Source organism: Phyllobates terribilis, unplaced genomic scaffold (assembly GCF_046119375.1).
Source record: "Phyllobates terribilis strain yellow unplaced genomic scaffold, ASM4611937v1 Scaffold_74__1_contigs__length_7073193, whole genome shotgun sequence".
Taxonomy (NCBI): domain Eukaryota; kingdom Metazoa; phylum Chordata; class Amphibia; order Anura; family Dendrobatidae; genus Phyllobates; species Phyllobates terribilis.
Window position 1 is genome coordinate 4,639,707 of NW_027362834.1, and position 17,716 is coordinate 4,657,422.

The 17,716-nt window shown below is 47.5% G+C and overlaps 6 non-coding genes and 1 pseudogene across 6 annotated transcripts; all 7 read right to left on the reverse strand.

The window, feature by feature from the left end:
• Positions 1–356: 356 nt before the first annotated feature.
• Positions 357–547, reverse strand: LOC141195703 (U2 spliceosomal RNA). Its single transcript, XR_012268281.1, has one exon. It is a non-coding gene; the product is annotated as a U2 spliceosomal RNA (small nuclear RNA).
• Positions 548–1,665: 1,118 nt separating this feature from the next.
• LOC141196274 (U2 spliceosomal RNA) lies at positions 1,666–1,861 on the reverse strand. The gene has a single exon (XR_012268835.1). It is a non-coding gene; the product is annotated as a U2 spliceosomal RNA (small nuclear RNA).
• A 5,544-nt stretch (positions 1,862–7,405) lies between these two features.
• On the reverse strand, positions 7,406–7,503 carry LOC141196423 (U2 spliceosomal RNA; annotated as a pseudogene).
• A 1,124-nt stretch (positions 7,504–8,627) lies between these two features.
• LOC141195705 (U2 spliceosomal RNA) lies at positions 8,628–8,818 on the reverse strand. Its single transcript, XR_012268283.1, has one exon. It is a non-coding gene; the product is annotated as a U2 spliceosomal RNA (small nuclear RNA).
• Positions 8,819–9,937: 1,119 nt separating this feature from the next.
• On the reverse strand, positions 9,938–10,128 carry LOC141195706 (U2 spliceosomal RNA). The gene has a single exon (XR_012268284.1). It is a non-coding gene; the product is annotated as a U2 spliceosomal RNA (small nuclear RNA).
• A 1,123-nt stretch (positions 10,129–11,251) lies between these two features.
• Positions 11,252–11,441, reverse strand: LOC141196343 (U2 spliceosomal RNA). Its single transcript, XR_012268888.1, has one exon. It is a non-coding gene; the product is annotated as a U2 spliceosomal RNA (small nuclear RNA).
• A 5,780-nt stretch (positions 11,442–17,221) lies between these two features.
• LOC141195707 (U2 spliceosomal RNA) lies at positions 17,222–17,412 on the reverse strand. Its single transcript, XR_012268285.1, has one exon. It is a non-coding gene; the product is annotated as a U2 spliceosomal RNA (small nuclear RNA).
• Between the last annotated feature and the right edge of the window lie 304 nt (positions 17,413–17,716).

A 17,716-nucleotide genomic window follows, 5' to 3' on the forward strand; every position in this document is an offset into this window, starting at 1 on the left:
TGCAACAATATACTGAAAGGTCAATTATATTGTGCAGCTTATCTCACCACCTGTAGTTATTTAGGTGAAAGCTCCAAAATGCTTGCCTAATATGTCTGTTTATCCAAAAGGAAGTATAGAGGGAGAGCTAGATAGATAGCATTGCATTACATTACATTACATGGCAATGCAATGCACAGTTGCTGAAGTTGAACCAAAATGAGCTTGTCATCTGGCTTCTGCAACTTTTAACATGAAAAATCCAATGAGGAGAAGAAAAGCAAAGCCAAAGAGTCCATCCCAAAATCCGACAAACAAGCAAAATGAACAAAAAGCATTGAATTCAATTCTTTCTGATTTTAGAAACTGCATTAAAGAAGGGGTGCACCGGTCCTGGAGATACTGCAATACCAGGTCAATGCGTGGAGTGGACAGAGCAAGCTCTTTTTCCATCTCCCTGTTCTAAAAATCCATTTAATATATGGTCCCCAGATAGGGGACGTATCAGATATTAAACTGATAAGAACAGATACTACACTTGATCTTAGCCAAAAGGCCGAGAAGCGATAACCAGAATTGGTTTCCGACTACGGTGCCACCCAAGGATTCTGAAAAGTCCATTTGTGGAGATGGCCACCTGGACTCCCGTTAAGAAGACATGCTGTCAACCTCTAGATCCCTCACATGCCTGCACTTTTCGGCTTGCTGCTGCTGCAATCCACGCGTTTTAGATCTGCATAACTCCACCTCTTTTAGCACAGTACCCTCAACCCCCGGCTGTTCCCACCCGCCTCAACACCGTTGGAAGGGAGGAGAACCAATTAAGGCGGGGGGGGGGGTGGAACGAGCAGCTGTCTACCCTTAGCAGGAGGGTTGCTGATTAATTACCTCTCCTGCTGCTGCTGCTGGCTGTCCAGCAGCAGACTGAAGGTGGCTGCTGCTGTGCGCAGGTATATAAAGGCTCAGAGCCTATTATGACACGCGCAGCCAGCGTTCCATTGCCACATTCCGTCTACTGCAGGCGGGATACCTGGATGGCTGAATGTCACTGAGAAGCTCACAGAGACCGCCATAAGCAACAGTTTAAAAGAATGCCACAGACTAATCAACCAAACTTTTTGGGTTGGTTTCTCTTTTATAGTCTGCAGGCATTAAATGAAAGAAGTCAGTGTTCCAGCAGAGGGAGACAACGTTTCAGAAAAGGCATTGTAGCAAACCAAAAAAGAAATTTTAAGCGCAGCAGAGTAACCAGCTCACATACCTGTTAGCTCAGGTGAGTTTAAAAGGCTGCTGTTGATAACAAGGGCATTTGCTAAATAGATGGTGTGTGTGCAACAATATACTGAAAGGTCAATTATATTGTGCAGCTTATCTCACCACCTGTAGTTATTTAGGTGAAAGCTCCAAAATGCTTGCCTAATATGTCTGTTTATCCAAAAGGAAGTATAGAGGGAGAGCTAGATAGATAGCATTGCATTACATTACATTACATGGCAATGCAATGCACAGTTGCTGAAGTTGAACCAAAATGAGCTTGTCATCTGGCTTCTGCAACTTTTAACATGAAAAATCCAATGAGGAGAAGAAAAGCAAAGCCAAAGAGTCCATCCCAAAATCCGACAAACAAGCAAAATGAACAAAAAGCATTGAATTCAATTCTTTCTGATTTTAGAAACTGCATTAAAGAAGGGGTGCACCGGTCCTGGAGATACTGCAATACCAGGTCAATGCGTGGAGTGGACAGAGCAAGCTCTTTTTCCATCTCCCTGTTCTAAAAATCCATTTAATATATGGTCCCCAGATAGGGGACGTATCAGATATTAAACTGATAAGAACAGATTTTTTTTTGATTGAATATATCTTTTATTAGCACAAAAAATAAGTTAACAGACAGTGTACAGTGCCGCAGCCCAGTACACACAGAATTCTACATCATATTTACATAGCATGAGGATACGACGCACTAACTAGACACATCACACCCCTATGCTACACAAAACACTCAATCTGAAAGAAAAAGCATGTCAATCAATACAGTACGACGAACCGTGATAAGGGATGGGGATTGGGAAAAAGGGGATGGGGAGGGGAAAATCACAGGCCCGAAGCTTTATTGAAAGACAAGACACATAAGGGGAGAGGGGGAGGAGGGGTTTAGTCCTCATCCTCGTCCTCCGGACTGTCCACGATGGAATAGTCTCTGAGCAGGCTGTGGATCAGCCTGCGGCAGTCCTGGATGGACATCCTCTCCCTCCTCAAGATGAGCCGGTTCCTGGCGATCCAAACGGCATCCTTGAAGCAGTTCATAAGGCGCCAAGCCTCCTGGATGGCTCCGACGGTATGAACCCCAGGGAAGAGTCCGTAAAACACAGAATGGTGCGATAGGCTCGCCCTGGGGACAGAGTTCCTCAGGTCGTCCTCAAGGGCAGTCAACAGGCGCTGTGCAAATCCGCAGTCCCAAAAAGTGTGCAAAGATGTTTCCTCCACGAAGGGGCACCTTGGGCAGTACCGGGTCTTGCACAGGTTCCGGGCATGCATGAATGACCGGACGGGCAGTCCGCCCTGAATCGCCATCCACGACAAGTCCTTGTGCCCGTTGGTCAGCCTGTCAGACGACACATTTGTCCACACAGTCTCCAGCGTGTCCTGGTGAAGTCCTGTGATGTTCTCCACGTCATCCTTGGCTCTGATGAGCTTGTGGATAGTTTTGGGCTTCCACAAGTCGGGCTTGAGTCCCTCCAGTTGATGTTCCCCCACAAATCGAACGACGTCTCCGTAGAACCATGGCGTCGTCCAGTTGTAGGGGAAGGAGCTGTCCCACTTGTCCCAGCCGAGTCGCCTCCAAAGAGGAAGCAGGAAGAAGCGAGACATGGACCTGCCCGCGGAGCCATTCTTGACTTGCAAAGTCCGGCGGACACAATCACACACAAAAGAGGATCGCAGGAGGGTGGGGATATCTGGAACGCCCTTCCCACCCTTGCGAGGCTCCTTGTACATGACGGCCCGCCTGACTCTGTCCATCTTGGATCCCCAGACAAAGTGAAACACTGTCCTGGTAATGGCCCTGCACACAGTGACGTGTGGGGGCCAGGCCTGCGCCGTGTACTGCAAGACGGGCAGGACCTCATTACGCAGGACGAGTGCCTTACCCTCACAAGTGAGGTGTCTGAGGCTCCAGAGTCCGATCCGTTGCTTCACCTTGGCCAAGCGTTCTTGCCAGGACTTGAGGGCCGCTCCTTCCTTCCCGAACCAGACTCCCAGCACCTTGAGGAAATCCGGTTGAATGTTGAAGGGGAAGGGGGCGGAGGAGGCCGGCTGCCAATCCCCGAAGAGCATGGCTTCCGACTTCCTGCAGTTGACTTTGGCCCCTGAAGCCCGGCCGAACCTCTCACACGTCTGGACGAGGGCGTCGACTGAACCACGATCAGCGCAGAAGACGGTGACGTCGTCCATGTAGAGCGAGCACTTGACCTCGTGTCGTCCCGGACCCGGTGCGGTGATCCCTCTGATCTCTCCATTCTGCCGGATAGCCTCTGCGAAGAGTTCTATAACACAAACAAAAAGAAGAGGTGATAGAGGGCAGCCTTGTCTGACCCCAGAGAGGACAGGGAAGGGGTCAGTCTTCCAGCCGTTCACCAACACCGAGCTGTGGATATCAAAATACATCAGACGGACATACGAACAAAACATGTTACCCAAACCTAACCGGTGCAGAGCTCGGCCCATGAACTCGTGGGAAACCCGGTCGAAGGCCTTCTCCTGATCCAAGGAGACCAGGGCCGCGTGTGCGCGGCGGACCTTGATGTACTCGACCGTGTCCCGCACGAGAGCGAGGCTGTCTGCGATGCGACGTCCAGGGATGCCGCAGGTCTGGTCCGGGTGGATGATCCGTCCGATGACCGTCTTAAGTCGTGTCGCCATCGTCTTGGCCAGGATCTTGTAGTCCACGTTGAGCAGAGTGATGGGACGCCAATTCCTCAGGTCGCACCTCTCTCCCTTCCGCTTGTACAGGATCGTGACCATTCCTTCCCTCAAAGATGGAGGCATTCTACCCTCCACCACCATCTCCTCGTACAGGTCCAACAGGTCCGGACAGATGAGGTCTCCCAGCGCTACATAGAGCTCCGCTGGAAGACCATCACTGCCCGGGGTCCTGCCGGTCCTAAAGGATTTAGCGGCAGAGAGCAATTCGCCCACCATCAGAGGTTTGTCAAAGGCTGCCGTGCCTGCAGGATCAAGATGGTTAGTGATACCTGACAGGAACTTATCAGCAGCGTCGGGGTCGGTAGTCTTGTGGGAGTAGAGTTTGCTGTAGAAGTCGCTGACGACCTTCATCACGTCCTCCTTCCCACGTCGCATGTTTCCGCTCTCGTCTCGCAGCTCGTTCAGGGGCGTGTGACCGGCATGAAGTTTCCTGAAAAAGAATGAGTTACATTTCTCACCCTTCTCCAGATTCTCCACTTTGGAACGGAAGACGATTCGCTTGGACTCCTCCTCAAAGTGCCTTTTCAGGCTCTTCTTGGTCTCCTCCAGCTCCTCCCTCACGTCCCAGCCGCAGTGAAGAAGGTCCTGCAGCGACCGCAGCTCGCGCTGCAGCCCTCTGAAGTCCCTCCTCTTCTCACACGCCTGTTGTCGACCCTTGGCCTGAAAGAAACAGCGAAACTCAAGTTTAACATATTCCCACCAATCAGAGACTGTTTGGAAGCTACCCTTGTAGGACTGCCACATTGCGTAGGCTGCTCTCAGCTCCTCCACGACTTCATCCTGAGCCAGCAGAGCACAATTCAGCTTCCAGGAGCCGGGGCCGGACGGAAAACCGTCGCCGAGGACACCTTGTAAGTGAATGGCTCTGTGGTCGGAGAAGAAGCAGGGGACCATCGAGTGCCTACTCTGCCTGACTGCCCGAGAGGTGAACACAAAGTCAATCCTGGAGCGGAGTGAGCCATCGGGTCGGCTCCACGAATAGTTTGTGGAGCCTCTCCCCATGGAGCCCACCACGTCCTGAAGAGAGGCCTCGGTTACCATCTCGATGAGCAGCTTGGACGTGATGTCCAACTTGGCAGATGTGCCAGAACTACGACCATCCTCCTCGATGGGGCAGTTGAAATCCCCGGCCATCACTAAGGTCCTGGTGGTGGCAAGCTGAAGCCGCAGGGTCTGGAAAAGCTCCAAACACTCATTCTTCAGTGGGGACGCATACACGTTGATGAACCTGACAGGTTCTCCCGCCCAGTTGCCATCTACAACAAGAGCCTTGCCGCAGATGAGCTCCTGGACGGACTCAAGCGTGAATGCGCCCCCCCTGATCAGAATTGCGACCCCCGCAGACTTGCAGTCACCCCCACCGGACCAGTAGGATGGACCGTGGGACCACTCCCTGGCCAGATGTTTGAAGGACCTAGAGGAGGGAAGGGAACATTCCTGCAACATATAAACATCACACAACTGGGAAGTAAGGAAGGCATAAATAGTCTGACGTCTGAACTTGTCCTTGATGCTCCTGACATTAATGGAAAATAAGTTAATATTAGCCATCATGTAGGGAAAAAAGAAAAAGTTAGCGCAGGCAATACACCTTAGTTACCACTCCGGTCGGGTGGTCCCTCGTCGGTGTTGACTGCTGGTGACGGGATCACCAGCAGGCCCTCTTCCTCCATCTGGTCAAGCAGTGCGGCCTCGATCTCGGCGACCACCAGTTCCTCCTCTTCTGGCTCGGCCACCAGGGTCTCAACCATGTGCTCCATCTCTTCTGGCTCAGGAAGGGTATCCTACTTTTCGCCTACGAAATCCAGAATCTTCTTTTTGGAGGATTCAGTAGCAGGGCTGTCCTCCACCTTCCTCTTTCCCCGAGTTGGAACTGGGGAGACAAGAAGGGGAAAATCCTCCTCGGAATAGATAGCGGCAGGTGGAGGAAAGGTTAATTCCACCGCTACCATGGTCTGGGGAGGGAGAGTGGCTGCCGGGGCAGGGGAAAGGACACCTGCTGAGGAGTAGGGGAAGGAGGAAGAGGAAGTGGAATCCTCAGCAGGGGTGGCCGGGGTGGGGGGGGATTGGACGGGGGTGGCAGGGGGAGGGATCGAGAGAGGGGTGACAGAACTCTTACCCTCCTTTGACTTTTTCTTCTGCTTCGGAGCTGCTGGGACCGTCGCTGGGGCTTTGGCCACCGACTCCTTGACCGCTTTGGCCTTGGTCGTCTCGGCCTTGGCCGCTGGGGCCTTGGTCGTCGCGTCCTTGACCTTCACAGGCCTGGTCGTCGGGGCCTTGTCCTCCGGAGCTGGGGTCGTCGCAACCACCGATGCCCAGGATCTCTCACGCTTGGGGCAATCCTTGTACAGATGAGCCGCCAGCCCACACAGGTTGCAGGACGTCTTCTTCGGGCAGTCCTTCGAGCTGTGTCCCGTCACTCGACCAATCCTGCAGGCATCCTCCTTGCAGTTCTTCATCTCGTGGCCGTTCTTGCCGCATCTCCTGCAGTTCCGCGGCATGTCCGGGTAATAGATGAGGCCGTAGGAGTTGCCCAGGGAGAATGTCGGGGGCAGGTGCCGAAGTCCGTCTGAGTACGCCAGGTCCCTGTGAAGTCTAACGGTCACCGACCACTTACCTGTCCAGAAGCCGAGTCCATTCAGGATGTGAGAGGGTTCCTTCACAACCAAACAGAAGCGTCTCAGGAAGGTACAGATGTCTTGGCCTGGGGTGTGCGGGTTGCGCATGGAGACCGTGATCCTCCTTTCGTCCCTCTGGATAGGGCAGCTACCTGTAAAGGCAGAGAAAGAATTATCCGGTCCTTTTGCGCTTACCATTTCCCAGAACCTCCTGCAGGTGTTCACAGTGGCGAAGGTGACGAAGAAGATCCCCGTCAAGAAGGTCTGGATGCTGAGGGTGTCCGACCTGGAGAAGCCTCGATCCAGCAGCATCTTCTGGCAGAACACGTCCGAGGACATGTCCGGCACCCTCCCATCCACTTCCTTCAGCTTCAGGGCCACCGTCTGCCGCATCCATGGCTCCAGGGCTGGAGCTTCGTGGCGGGGCTTCTGGGGTCCCTTCTGCTGGCCATTCGTGGAGGCAGAGTCCTTGGGGTCAGAATCGGCTCCTGGCTGGGCCCTCCTGGCTGTCCCCGGCTCCAGGCTCTTCTTTTCGGCCTTCCTCGCAGCGCTTGCCATGGCTTTCCTCCTGCAGTTACTTCTTGGAGCTGGATCTGGAACTCTTCCCGGAATGGGTGGAGCTATGCAGATTCTTCTCCCGTCGTGTTCTGGACAAATTCCAAGAAAGGTCTTTGTCTCGATGATTTTCTTCCTCGAAGATTCCACAGGACAGCCCAATTCTTCTCCGAGTCTTCGTCTTCTTCTGGATTCTTTAGAGCTTCTTCCTCCCACCGATATCCGCCTTCCTTCTCCGATGTCAGCTGGGCTCCGAAGCTCTTCTCCTTCTGAGTTCGATCGCTCTCGTCAAGTGTAGATCGTAGCTCTTGTGTTCTTAAAAGAACAGATACTACACTTGATCTTAGCCAAAAGGCCGAGAAGCGATAACCAGAATTGGTTTCCGACTACGGTGCCACCCAAGGATTCTGAAAAGTCCATTTGTGGAGATGGCCACCTGGACTCCCGTTAAGAAGACATGCTGTCAACCTCTAGATCCCTCACATGCCTGCACTTTTCGGCTTGCTGCTGCTGCAATCCACGCGTTTTAGATCTGCATAACTCCACCTCTTTTAGCACAGTACCCTCAACCCCCGGCTGTTCCCACCCGCCTCAACACCGTTGGAAGGGAGGAGAACCAATTAAGGCGGGGGGGGGGGAGGAACGAGCAGCTGTCTACCCTTAGCAGGAGGGTTGCTGATTAATTACCTCTCCTGCTGCTGCTGCTGCTGCTGGCTGTCCAGCAGCAGACTGAAGGTGGCTGCTGCTGTGCGCAGGTATATAAAGGCTCAGAGCCTATTATGACACGCGCAGCCAGCGTTCCATTGCCACATTCCGTCTACTGCAGGCGGGATACCTGGATGGCTGAATGTCACTGAGAAGCTCACAGAAACCGCCATAAGCAACAGTTTAAAAGAATGCCACAGACTAATCAACCAAACTTTTTGGGTTGGTTTCTCTTTTATAGTCTGCAGGCATTAAATGAAAGAAGTCAGTGTTCCAGCAGAGGGAGACAACGTTTCAGAAAAGGCATTGTAGCAAACCAAAAAAGAAATTTTAAGCGCAGCAGAGTAACCAGCTCACATACCTGTTAGCTCAGGTGAGTTTAAAAGGCTGCTGTTGATAACAAGGGCATTTGCTAAATAGATGGTGTGTGTGCAACAATATACTGAAAGGTCAATTATATTGTGCAGCTTATCTCACCACCTGTAGTTATTTAGGTGAAAGCTCCAAAATGCTTGCCTAATATGTCTGTTTATCCAAAAGGAAGTATAGAGGGAGAGCTAGATAGATAGCATTGCATTACATTACATTACATGGCAATGCAATGCACAGTTGCTGAAGTTGAACCAAAATGAGCTTGTCATCTGGCTTCTGCAACTTTTAACATGAAAAATCCAATGAGGAGAAGAAAAGCAAAGCCAAAGAGTCCATCCCAAAATCCGACAAACAAGCAAAATGAACAAAAAGCATTGAATTCAATTCTTTCTGATTTTAGAAACTGCATTAAAGAAGGGGTGCACCGGTCCTGGAGATACTGCAATACCAGGTCAATGCGTGGAGTGGACAGAGCAAGCTCTTTTTCCATCTCCCTGTTCTAAAAATCCATTTAATATATGGTCCCCAGATAGGGGACGTATCAGATATTAAACTGATAAGAACAGATACTACACTTGATCTTAGCCAAAAGGCCGAGAAGCGATAACCAGAATTGGTTTCCGACTACGGTGCCACCCAAGGATTCTGAAAAGTCCATTTGTGGAGATGGCCACCTGGACTCCCGTTAAGAAGACATGCTGTCAACCTCTAGATCCCTCACATGCCTGCACTTTTCGGCTTGCTGCTGCTGCAATCCACGCGTTTTAGATCTGCATAACTCCACCTCTTTTAGCACAGTACCCTCAACCCCCGGCTGTTCCCACCCGCCTCAACACCGTTGGAAGGGAGGAGAACCAATTAAGGCGGGGGGGGGGGTGGAACGAGCAGCTGTCTACCCTTAGCAGGAGGGTTGCTGATTAATTACCTCTCCTGCTGCTGCTGCTGCTGGCTGTCCAGCAGCAGACTGAAGGTGGCTGCTGCTGTGCGCAGGTATATAAAGGTTCAGAGCCTATTATGACACGCGCAGCCAGCGTTCCATTGCCACATTCCGTCTACTGCAGGCGGGATACCTGGATGGCTGAATGTCACTGAGAAGCTCACAGAGACCGCCATAAGCAACAGTTTAAAAGAATGCCACAGACTAATCAACCAAACTTTTTGGGTTGGTTTCTCTTTTATAGTCTGCAGGCATTAAATGAAAGAAGTCAGTGTTCCAGCAGAGGGAGACAACGTTTCAGAAAAGGCATTGTAGCAAACCAAAAAAGAAATTTTAAGCGCAGCAGAGTAACCAGCTCACATACCTGTTAGCTCAGGTGAGTTTAAAAGGCTGCTGTTGATAACAAGGGCATTTGCTAAATAGATGGTGTATGCAACAATATACTGAAAGGTCAATTATATTGTGCAGCTTATCTCACCACCTGTAGTTATTTAGGTGAAAGCTCCAAAATGCTTGCCTAATATGTCTGTTTATCCAAAAGGAAGTATAGAGGGAGAGCTAGATAGATAGCATTGCATTACATTACATTACATGGCAATGCAATGCACAGTTGCTGAAGTTGAACCAAAATGAGCTTGTCATCTGGCTTCTGCAACTTTTAACATGAAAAATCCAATGAGGAGAAGAAAAGCAAAGCCAAAGAGTCCATCCCAAAATCCGACAAACAAGCAAAATGAACAAAAAGCATTGAATTCAATTCTTTCTGATTTTAGAAACTGCATTAAAGAAGGGGTGCACCGGTCCTGGAGATACTGCAATACCAGGTCAATGCGTGGAGTGGACAGAGCAAGCTCTTTTTCCATCTCCCTGTTCTAAAAATCCATTTAATATATGGTCCCCAGATAGGGGACGTATCAGATATTAAACTGATAAGAACAGATACTACACTTGATCTTAGCCAAAAGGCCGAGAAGCGATAACCAGAATTGGTTTCCGACTACGGTGCCACCCAAGGATTCTGAAAAGTCCATTTGTGGAGATGGCCACCTGGACTCCCGTTAAGAAGACATGCTGTCAACCTCTAGATCCCTCACATGCCTGCACTTTTCGGCTTGCTGCTGCTGCAATCCACGCGTTTTAGATCTGCATAACTCCACCTCTTTTAGCACAGTACCCTCAACCCCCGGCTGTTCCCACCCGCCTCAACACCGTTGGAAGGGAGGAGAACCAATTAAGGCGGGGGTGGGGGGGTGGAACGAGCAGCTGTCTACCCTTAGCAGGAGGGTTGCTGATTAATTACCTCTCCTGCTGCTGCTGCTGCTGGCTGTCCAGCAGCAGACTGAAGGTGGCTGCTGCTGTGCGCAGGTATATAAAGGCTCAGAGCCTATTATGACACGCGCAGCCAGCGTTCCATTGCCACATTCCGTCTACTGCAGGCGGGATACCTGGATGGCTGAATGTCTCTGAGAAGCTCACAGAGACCGCCATAAGCAACAGTTTAAAAGAATGCCACAGACTAATCAACCAAACTTTTTGGGTTGGTTTCTCTTTTATAGTCTGCAGGCATTAAATGAAAGAAGTCAGTGTTCCAGCAGAGGGAGACAACGTTTCAGAAAAGGCATTGTAGCAAACCAAAAAAGAAATTTTAAGCGCAGCAGAGTAACCAGCTCACATACCTGTTAGCTCAGGTGAGTTTAAAAGGCTGCTGTTGATAACAAGGGCATTTGCTAAATAGATGGTGTGTGTGCAACAATATACTGAAAGGTCAATTATATTGTGCAGCTTATCTCACCACCTGTAGTTATTTAGGTGAAAGCTCCAAAATGCTTGCCTAATATGTCTGTTTATCCAAAAGGAAGTATAGAGGGAGAGCTAGATAGATAGCATTGCATTACATTACATTACATGGCAATGCAATGCACAGTTGCTGAAGTTGAACCAAAATGAGCTTGTCATCTGGCTTCTGCAACTTTTAACATGAAAAATCCAATGAGGAGAAGAAAAGCAAAGCCAAAGAGTCCATCCCAAAATCCGACAAACAAGCAAAATGAACAAAAAGCATTGAATTCAATTCTTTCTGATTTTAGAAACTGCATTAAAGAAGGGGTGCACCGGTCCTGGAGATACTGCAATACCAGGTCAATGCGTGGAGTGGACAGAGCAAGCTCTTTTTCCATCTCCCTGTTCTAAAAATCCATTTAATATATGGTCCCCAGATAGGGGACGTATCAGATATTAAACTGATAAGAACAGATTTTTTTTTTTTTTTTTCTTTTTTAACCAAATCAGATAGGCCGGAGCATAAGCTCAATCAAATCGACTTACAAAAGCCTTTCATTGACACTTAGCCTTTCATCACACTTGGTATATAATCAAAAATAAAACCAAACCTTATCATCAGGTACATTATACACTACTAATTAAACTTTACCAAAAACCTCCACTTTTTAAACTTCCAGATCCCTTCAGCATCTATAATACTTCCACGTTCCTGATCCCAGAGGTATATTACATACATACGTGACAGAATCAATCTCAAACATTCATTAACTGACATTTTCTTCCTTTTAAAAACTAACAAATTCCTCGCATCCCACAAACTTTCAATTACACACACCACCAACAACCATAAAATCCTATCCTTAATTCTACTACATGCACCCATCCCAAACATAGCAAGTTTCCAATTAACATACTTTACACCCACCAATTCCTTGCAAAGTCCCCCTATACCCTTCCATACATCATATGCAAAATCACAATCCCATACCATATGTCTAACATGCTCTCTCAAACCACATCCATCCCTCGGGCATACCTCAGATTTAACTAAATCCCTCTTCTTTTGCACATCTCTAACAGGCAAAATGTCATGCAATATCATCCAAGCGATATCTCTCTGTCTGTTAGTCACACCATCTATACTTAATTTTCTCCACATCTCGGTTACTTCCTCCCCTCTCAACCCATTGATATTACATACCACCTCACGCTCACGCACCATCCTAATGACTTTCTTCTTTTGCCTAAAATCACTCATGTTAACGGACAACAAATCATACTTCCTTACAAATTTCTCAACACAACCATACCATACAGGACACTTAAAAGCAACAGGCACTCTAGCATCCCTTTTGACCCACTTTAAGCCATAAAGCATCCATCCAGCCGAATACTTCATCATATAAGCACACTTATTACTTTTCCCTAGAACCACCACCACCATTTTCACGTAACTAATCCCTAAAAAGAAATCAATATTTGGAAAATCCAAACCACCATTTACACATAACTTATAGACATATTCCCGTTTCAATTTCTCCATGCGACTTCCCCAAAGAAAATTAAAGATGAATTTCTCAGTTTTCCTAATTTTCTTAAAAGCAGCAGGATATACATTCGCAACAAACAACAAAATAGGCAAAATAACCGCCTTAATAATCAGAACTTTCCCAGTCAGAGTTAGTTCTCTCATTCGCCAAAAATTCAACTTGCGCACCACTCTCACCCCACAATCTTCCCAACTCTCATTTCCTTTCAAATCATCATTAAACTTAATCCCAAGCACCTTTATTGCACCATCCTCACACCTCACACCATCCATCCGTACATTCCTCTCACCAAAACATTTAAAGGAACTCTTAGTCCAATTGACCTTAAAAGCTGAGACACTACAAAACAAACTTAATATCAACCTTGCCCTACTCATCGCAGCCATATTCCCACTCACAATCACTACATCATCCATGTAACCTAGAATTCTCACATCCTTTCCATTACTCCCAGGAATCATCACACCTCTCATAACCTTATCCTTCCTAACCATACACATCAACACTTCAATCACACTAATAAACAAAAAAGGGGACATAGGGCACCCCTGACGCACTCCTGATTTAATTCTCACTTTCTCACTCAACCACCCATTCACCAAAAATTCACTTGAAACATTACAATACAAACTCCTAACACAGTTTACAAAATTCCTGGAATAACCCATCTTAGACAAAACCTTAAACATAAAGCTATGTGACACACGGTCAAAAGCTTTTTCAAAATCAACCGAAAACAACAAACATTTCTGTTTACGACTCATACAATCCCCAATCACATCACGCAACAACACCAAATTTTCAGTCATACTTCTCCCAGGCACTGCACACACTTGATCTTCATCCACCACACCGCCAATCACTTCCCGCATCCGGCTAGCCAACAATTTACTAAACACCTTATAGTCTGCATTCAAAAGGGTGATTGGCCTCCAATTCCCCAAATCCTTTTTATCACCTTTCTTATGAACCAAAACCACCACCCCATCTCTCATAGATTCACTCAACATATTCTCTGTGAACATATACTGGCACACCTCCAATAAGTCATTTCCCATCGTGTCCCATTCCTTAACATATAACTCCACGGGCAGTCCATCCTTCCCAGGTGTTTTATTCTTACTCGCAGACATCACCACTTTTTTAACTTCATCCAACACAATTACATCATCCAATATTTCACGTTCATCCTCACCCAAACAACCTTCTAAACACCCCAAAGCATCAGTCAACATCCTATCATCAACCCATTTTTCCCCATACAACTCCTTATAAAACAACACCACCTCCTGCATCACATCCTTCCCACTCACACACACCCCATCACCATTCACCACCTCATCCATATCTACTTTCTTCCCAAAAACTTTTTTGAAAAAAAAACCTTGTGCATTTCTCATTTTTCTCCAAATGTTCAATCTTAGAACGGTAAATAATTTCTTTCCCTTTACCCTCAATATATTTCTTAATTTCTTCTTTCACTTGACACATCAAAACATCCACATCCACTCCAATCATCCTTAACTTCCTCAGCCACTCCAGTCTAGAGCTTAAATCATTAAATTTTGCTCTATTCATTGCTGCTTTCCTCCTGCCCCTTTTTCTAAAGAAAAAAACAATCTCACTCTTCATCCAGTCCCACCACTCAAGCACATTCCTGAAATCACTTTTTTTATCCCTCCACCTAACATACATTCGCCTAAAATCACGCATGATCCTATTATCTTCCAGCAAACGCACATTAAGTTTCCACACGCCACCACCATATACAAAGGAAATCTTACCTTCTAGACGTGCCCTCAAACACACATGGTCAGAGAAGGGAACATCTTCCTGCTGGAAATTCCTACAAATAACATTTTGTGAAGAAAAGAAGATACGGTCTATTCTAGACTCTATGCCTCCCCTGTCGGCCTTATAGGTCGCAGGAGGTGGATTACCTAAAAAAACTTCCGCAGCATCCTGTAAGGAAAAATCCGCCACAAGACTCTTGAGTCTTTTACCTGTAACATCCATCTTATCCCCCTCCGTCACACAATTGAAATCTCCAACAAAAATAATTGGCATTTTGCCAGATAAAAAAAAACATAATTTCTCAAAAATTTCCAGCCTGTCCCCTTTATCTATTGGTGCATACATATTTACCACCCTAACCCTCCACCCCCTACAATTTAACTCACATATTACACACCTCCCCGCCTCCACCACCATGTAACTTTCTATCTTAACACTATAACCCTTCACCAAAACACCTACCCCACAATTTTTATTACATACAGAACCAGACCACACACTTTGACCTAAAGGCCATGCATTTTCACTTAAGGGATCGGAGATCCCACACTCCTGGACACAGTATACGTCCGCATCCAAGTTGCTCAAGTAGTCCAAAATTGCCACTCTTCTCGACTCAGATTTAATCAGTCGAACATTTAGCGACAAGATGCTGAGAGCAACTTGGGCACCCATCTATTAATTTGATGTGGCAGGTCACGACAACATGCCCACCTGTCCATCATCCTAACCCTTCTGGGGGTAGGACGCTGGACGTGCAGATATCGTAGTTTGTGCCTTCCCCCAAAAAAGACACATCTTGGGGATCGGATGCAGTAGGGTACACCCGGGCTGGACTCACACTGCAGTCACTTAAAGGGGAAAAGGATGGTTCAGTTTTCTTCTTTTTCTTCACTGAAGCGCCTCCATCTTCATCTGAACTATAATCCCGCCGCTGGGGGTCAAAGTCCCCCTGACCTCCCTCCTCCTCAAGGTCAGAAACGACATCGCTCCAGGCCACATGCGGTGTTCTGGTCAGATCAGACTCCTCTTCCCCTTGCAATGTAACCATCATGTCTGGAATTTCAGCCTCCAGATCCTCCACCGGGGCCACTTCCATGCCTATACGATCATCAGTTATCGTCTCAGACTCACTGACATCTGAAGCCACAGACGCGGCCCTCTGCACCGGTGGCTCAGGTGCCAGCTCCATATTTCCTCTTACATTCACACGAACCAGTTCTGGAAAAGCAACCCGAGACTCCTCCTCATCCAGGAAAGCCAGAGTAGATATCGGAGCAGTCGGAGTTGGAGCAGTCGGAGTTGTAGCTGTGGGTGCAAGAGATTCATTTCTTCTCCTTCCCCTTCCCGCTGCCCCCGCATATGAACCAGGATGGAATATACAGTCTCTGAAGGCATGCCCCTTCTCTCCGCAGAGGTTACAGACTATTTCATTTTTGCAATTATTGGAAGAATGACCCACCTCATTGCACTTACTGCAAATAATCTGTCTGATGTCGCATGCTTCCTGAGTATGGCCATACCTCCTACAATGACGACAAAACCTGGGCGCATTGGGGAAGAACAGGTAACCCCGCTCACTCCCAATGGAAAAATTTGATGGAGGATAATGTATACCCCCTGGTTCATCAGGACTTTCCCGGAACTTGACCATGAAACGATATTTACCGGTCCATAGTTCCTCCTCATTCATGACTTTTACTGCCACCTTGGTAATATAGCAGTGCCTATTTAGAAAGGCATAAATCAAAGCCAAGTCCACATGTGGGTTGTACATGAAAACAGTCAGAGGTACCTCTTTGGAGCAATACAAGATGACAAAAGTCAGCCCATCCAAATATTGATTGTCCAGATTCTTTTTCAAACAATCATAGAAATTGTTGCAAACAGCCATAGAAGTAAATACAAGATTATACTTGCTTTTGAATTGCTGGAGGCACAAGATTTCTTCCTTCTTCACTTCAAGGAGTCCAAACAAAATCTCCTTCACCACGAAGCTGAGGGTAAAGATTCCTTCTTTGCCTTCTTCCACATCAATCTGGATTCCAAACTTCACTCGAGCCTCACCGGGCCCAGCGTATCGAATGCGTCCCATTATCGCTAGTCGTGTCTACTGGCCAACTCCTTATAGCAGCAAGTGGCTTAAGCCATAAAATGGCGATGCCACAGGGCCAAGAGTTAACGCACAGGTGGCTGCTGCTGTGCGCAGGTATATAAAGGCTCAGAGCCTATTATGACACGCGCAGCCAGCGTTCCATTGCCACATTCCGTCTACTGCAGGCGGGATACCTGGATGGCTGAATGTCACTGAGAAGCTCACAGAGACCGCCATAAGCAACAGTTTAAAAGAATGCCACAGACTAATCAACCAAACTTTTTGGGTTGGTTTCTCTTTTATAGTCTGCAGGCATTAAATGAAAGAAGTCAGTGTTCCAGCAGAGGGAGACAACGTTTCAGAAAAGGCATTGTAGCAAACCAAAAAAGAAATTTTAAGCGCAGCAGAGTAACCAGCTCACATACCTGTTAGCTCAGGTGAGTTTAAAAGGCTGCTGTTGATAACAAGGGCATTTGCTAAATAGATGGTGTGTGTGCAACAATATACTGAAAGGTCAATTATATTGTGCAGCTTATCTCACCACCTGTAGTTATTTAGGTGAAAGCTCCAAAATGCTTGCCTAATATGTCTGTTTATCCAAAAGGAAGTATAGAGGGAGAGCTAGATAGATAGCATTGCATTACATTACATTACATGGCAATGCAATGCACAGTTGCTGAAGTTGAACCAAAATGAGCTTGTCATCTGGCTTCTGCAACTTTTAACATGAAAAATCCAATGAGGAGAAGAAAAGCAAAGCCAAAGAGTCCATCCCAAAATCCGACAAACAAGCAAAATGAACAAAAAGCATTGAATTCAATTCTTTCTGATTTTAGAAACTGCATTAAAGAAGGGGTGCACCGGTCCTGGAGATACTGCAATACCAGGTCAATGCGTGGAGTGGACAGAGCAAGCTCTTTTTCCATCTCCCTGTTCTAAAAATCCATTTAATATATGGTCCCCAGATAGGGGACGTATCAGATATTAAACTGATAAGAACAGATACTACACTTGATCTTAGCCAAAAGGCCGAGAAGCGATAACCAGAATTGGTTTCCGACTACGGTGCCACCCAAGGATTCTGAAAAGTCCATTTGTGGAGATGGCCACCTGGACTCCCGTTAAGAAGACATGCTGTCAACCTCTAGATCCCTCACATGCCTGCACTTTTCGGCTTGCTGCTGCTGCAATCCACGCGTTTTAGATCTGCATAACTCCACCTCTTTTAGCACAGTACCCTCAACCCCCGGCTGTTCCCACCCGCCTCAACACCGTTGGAAGGGAGGAGAACCAATTAAGGCGGGGGGGGGGGGGGGTGGAACGAGCAGCTGTCTACCCTTAGCAG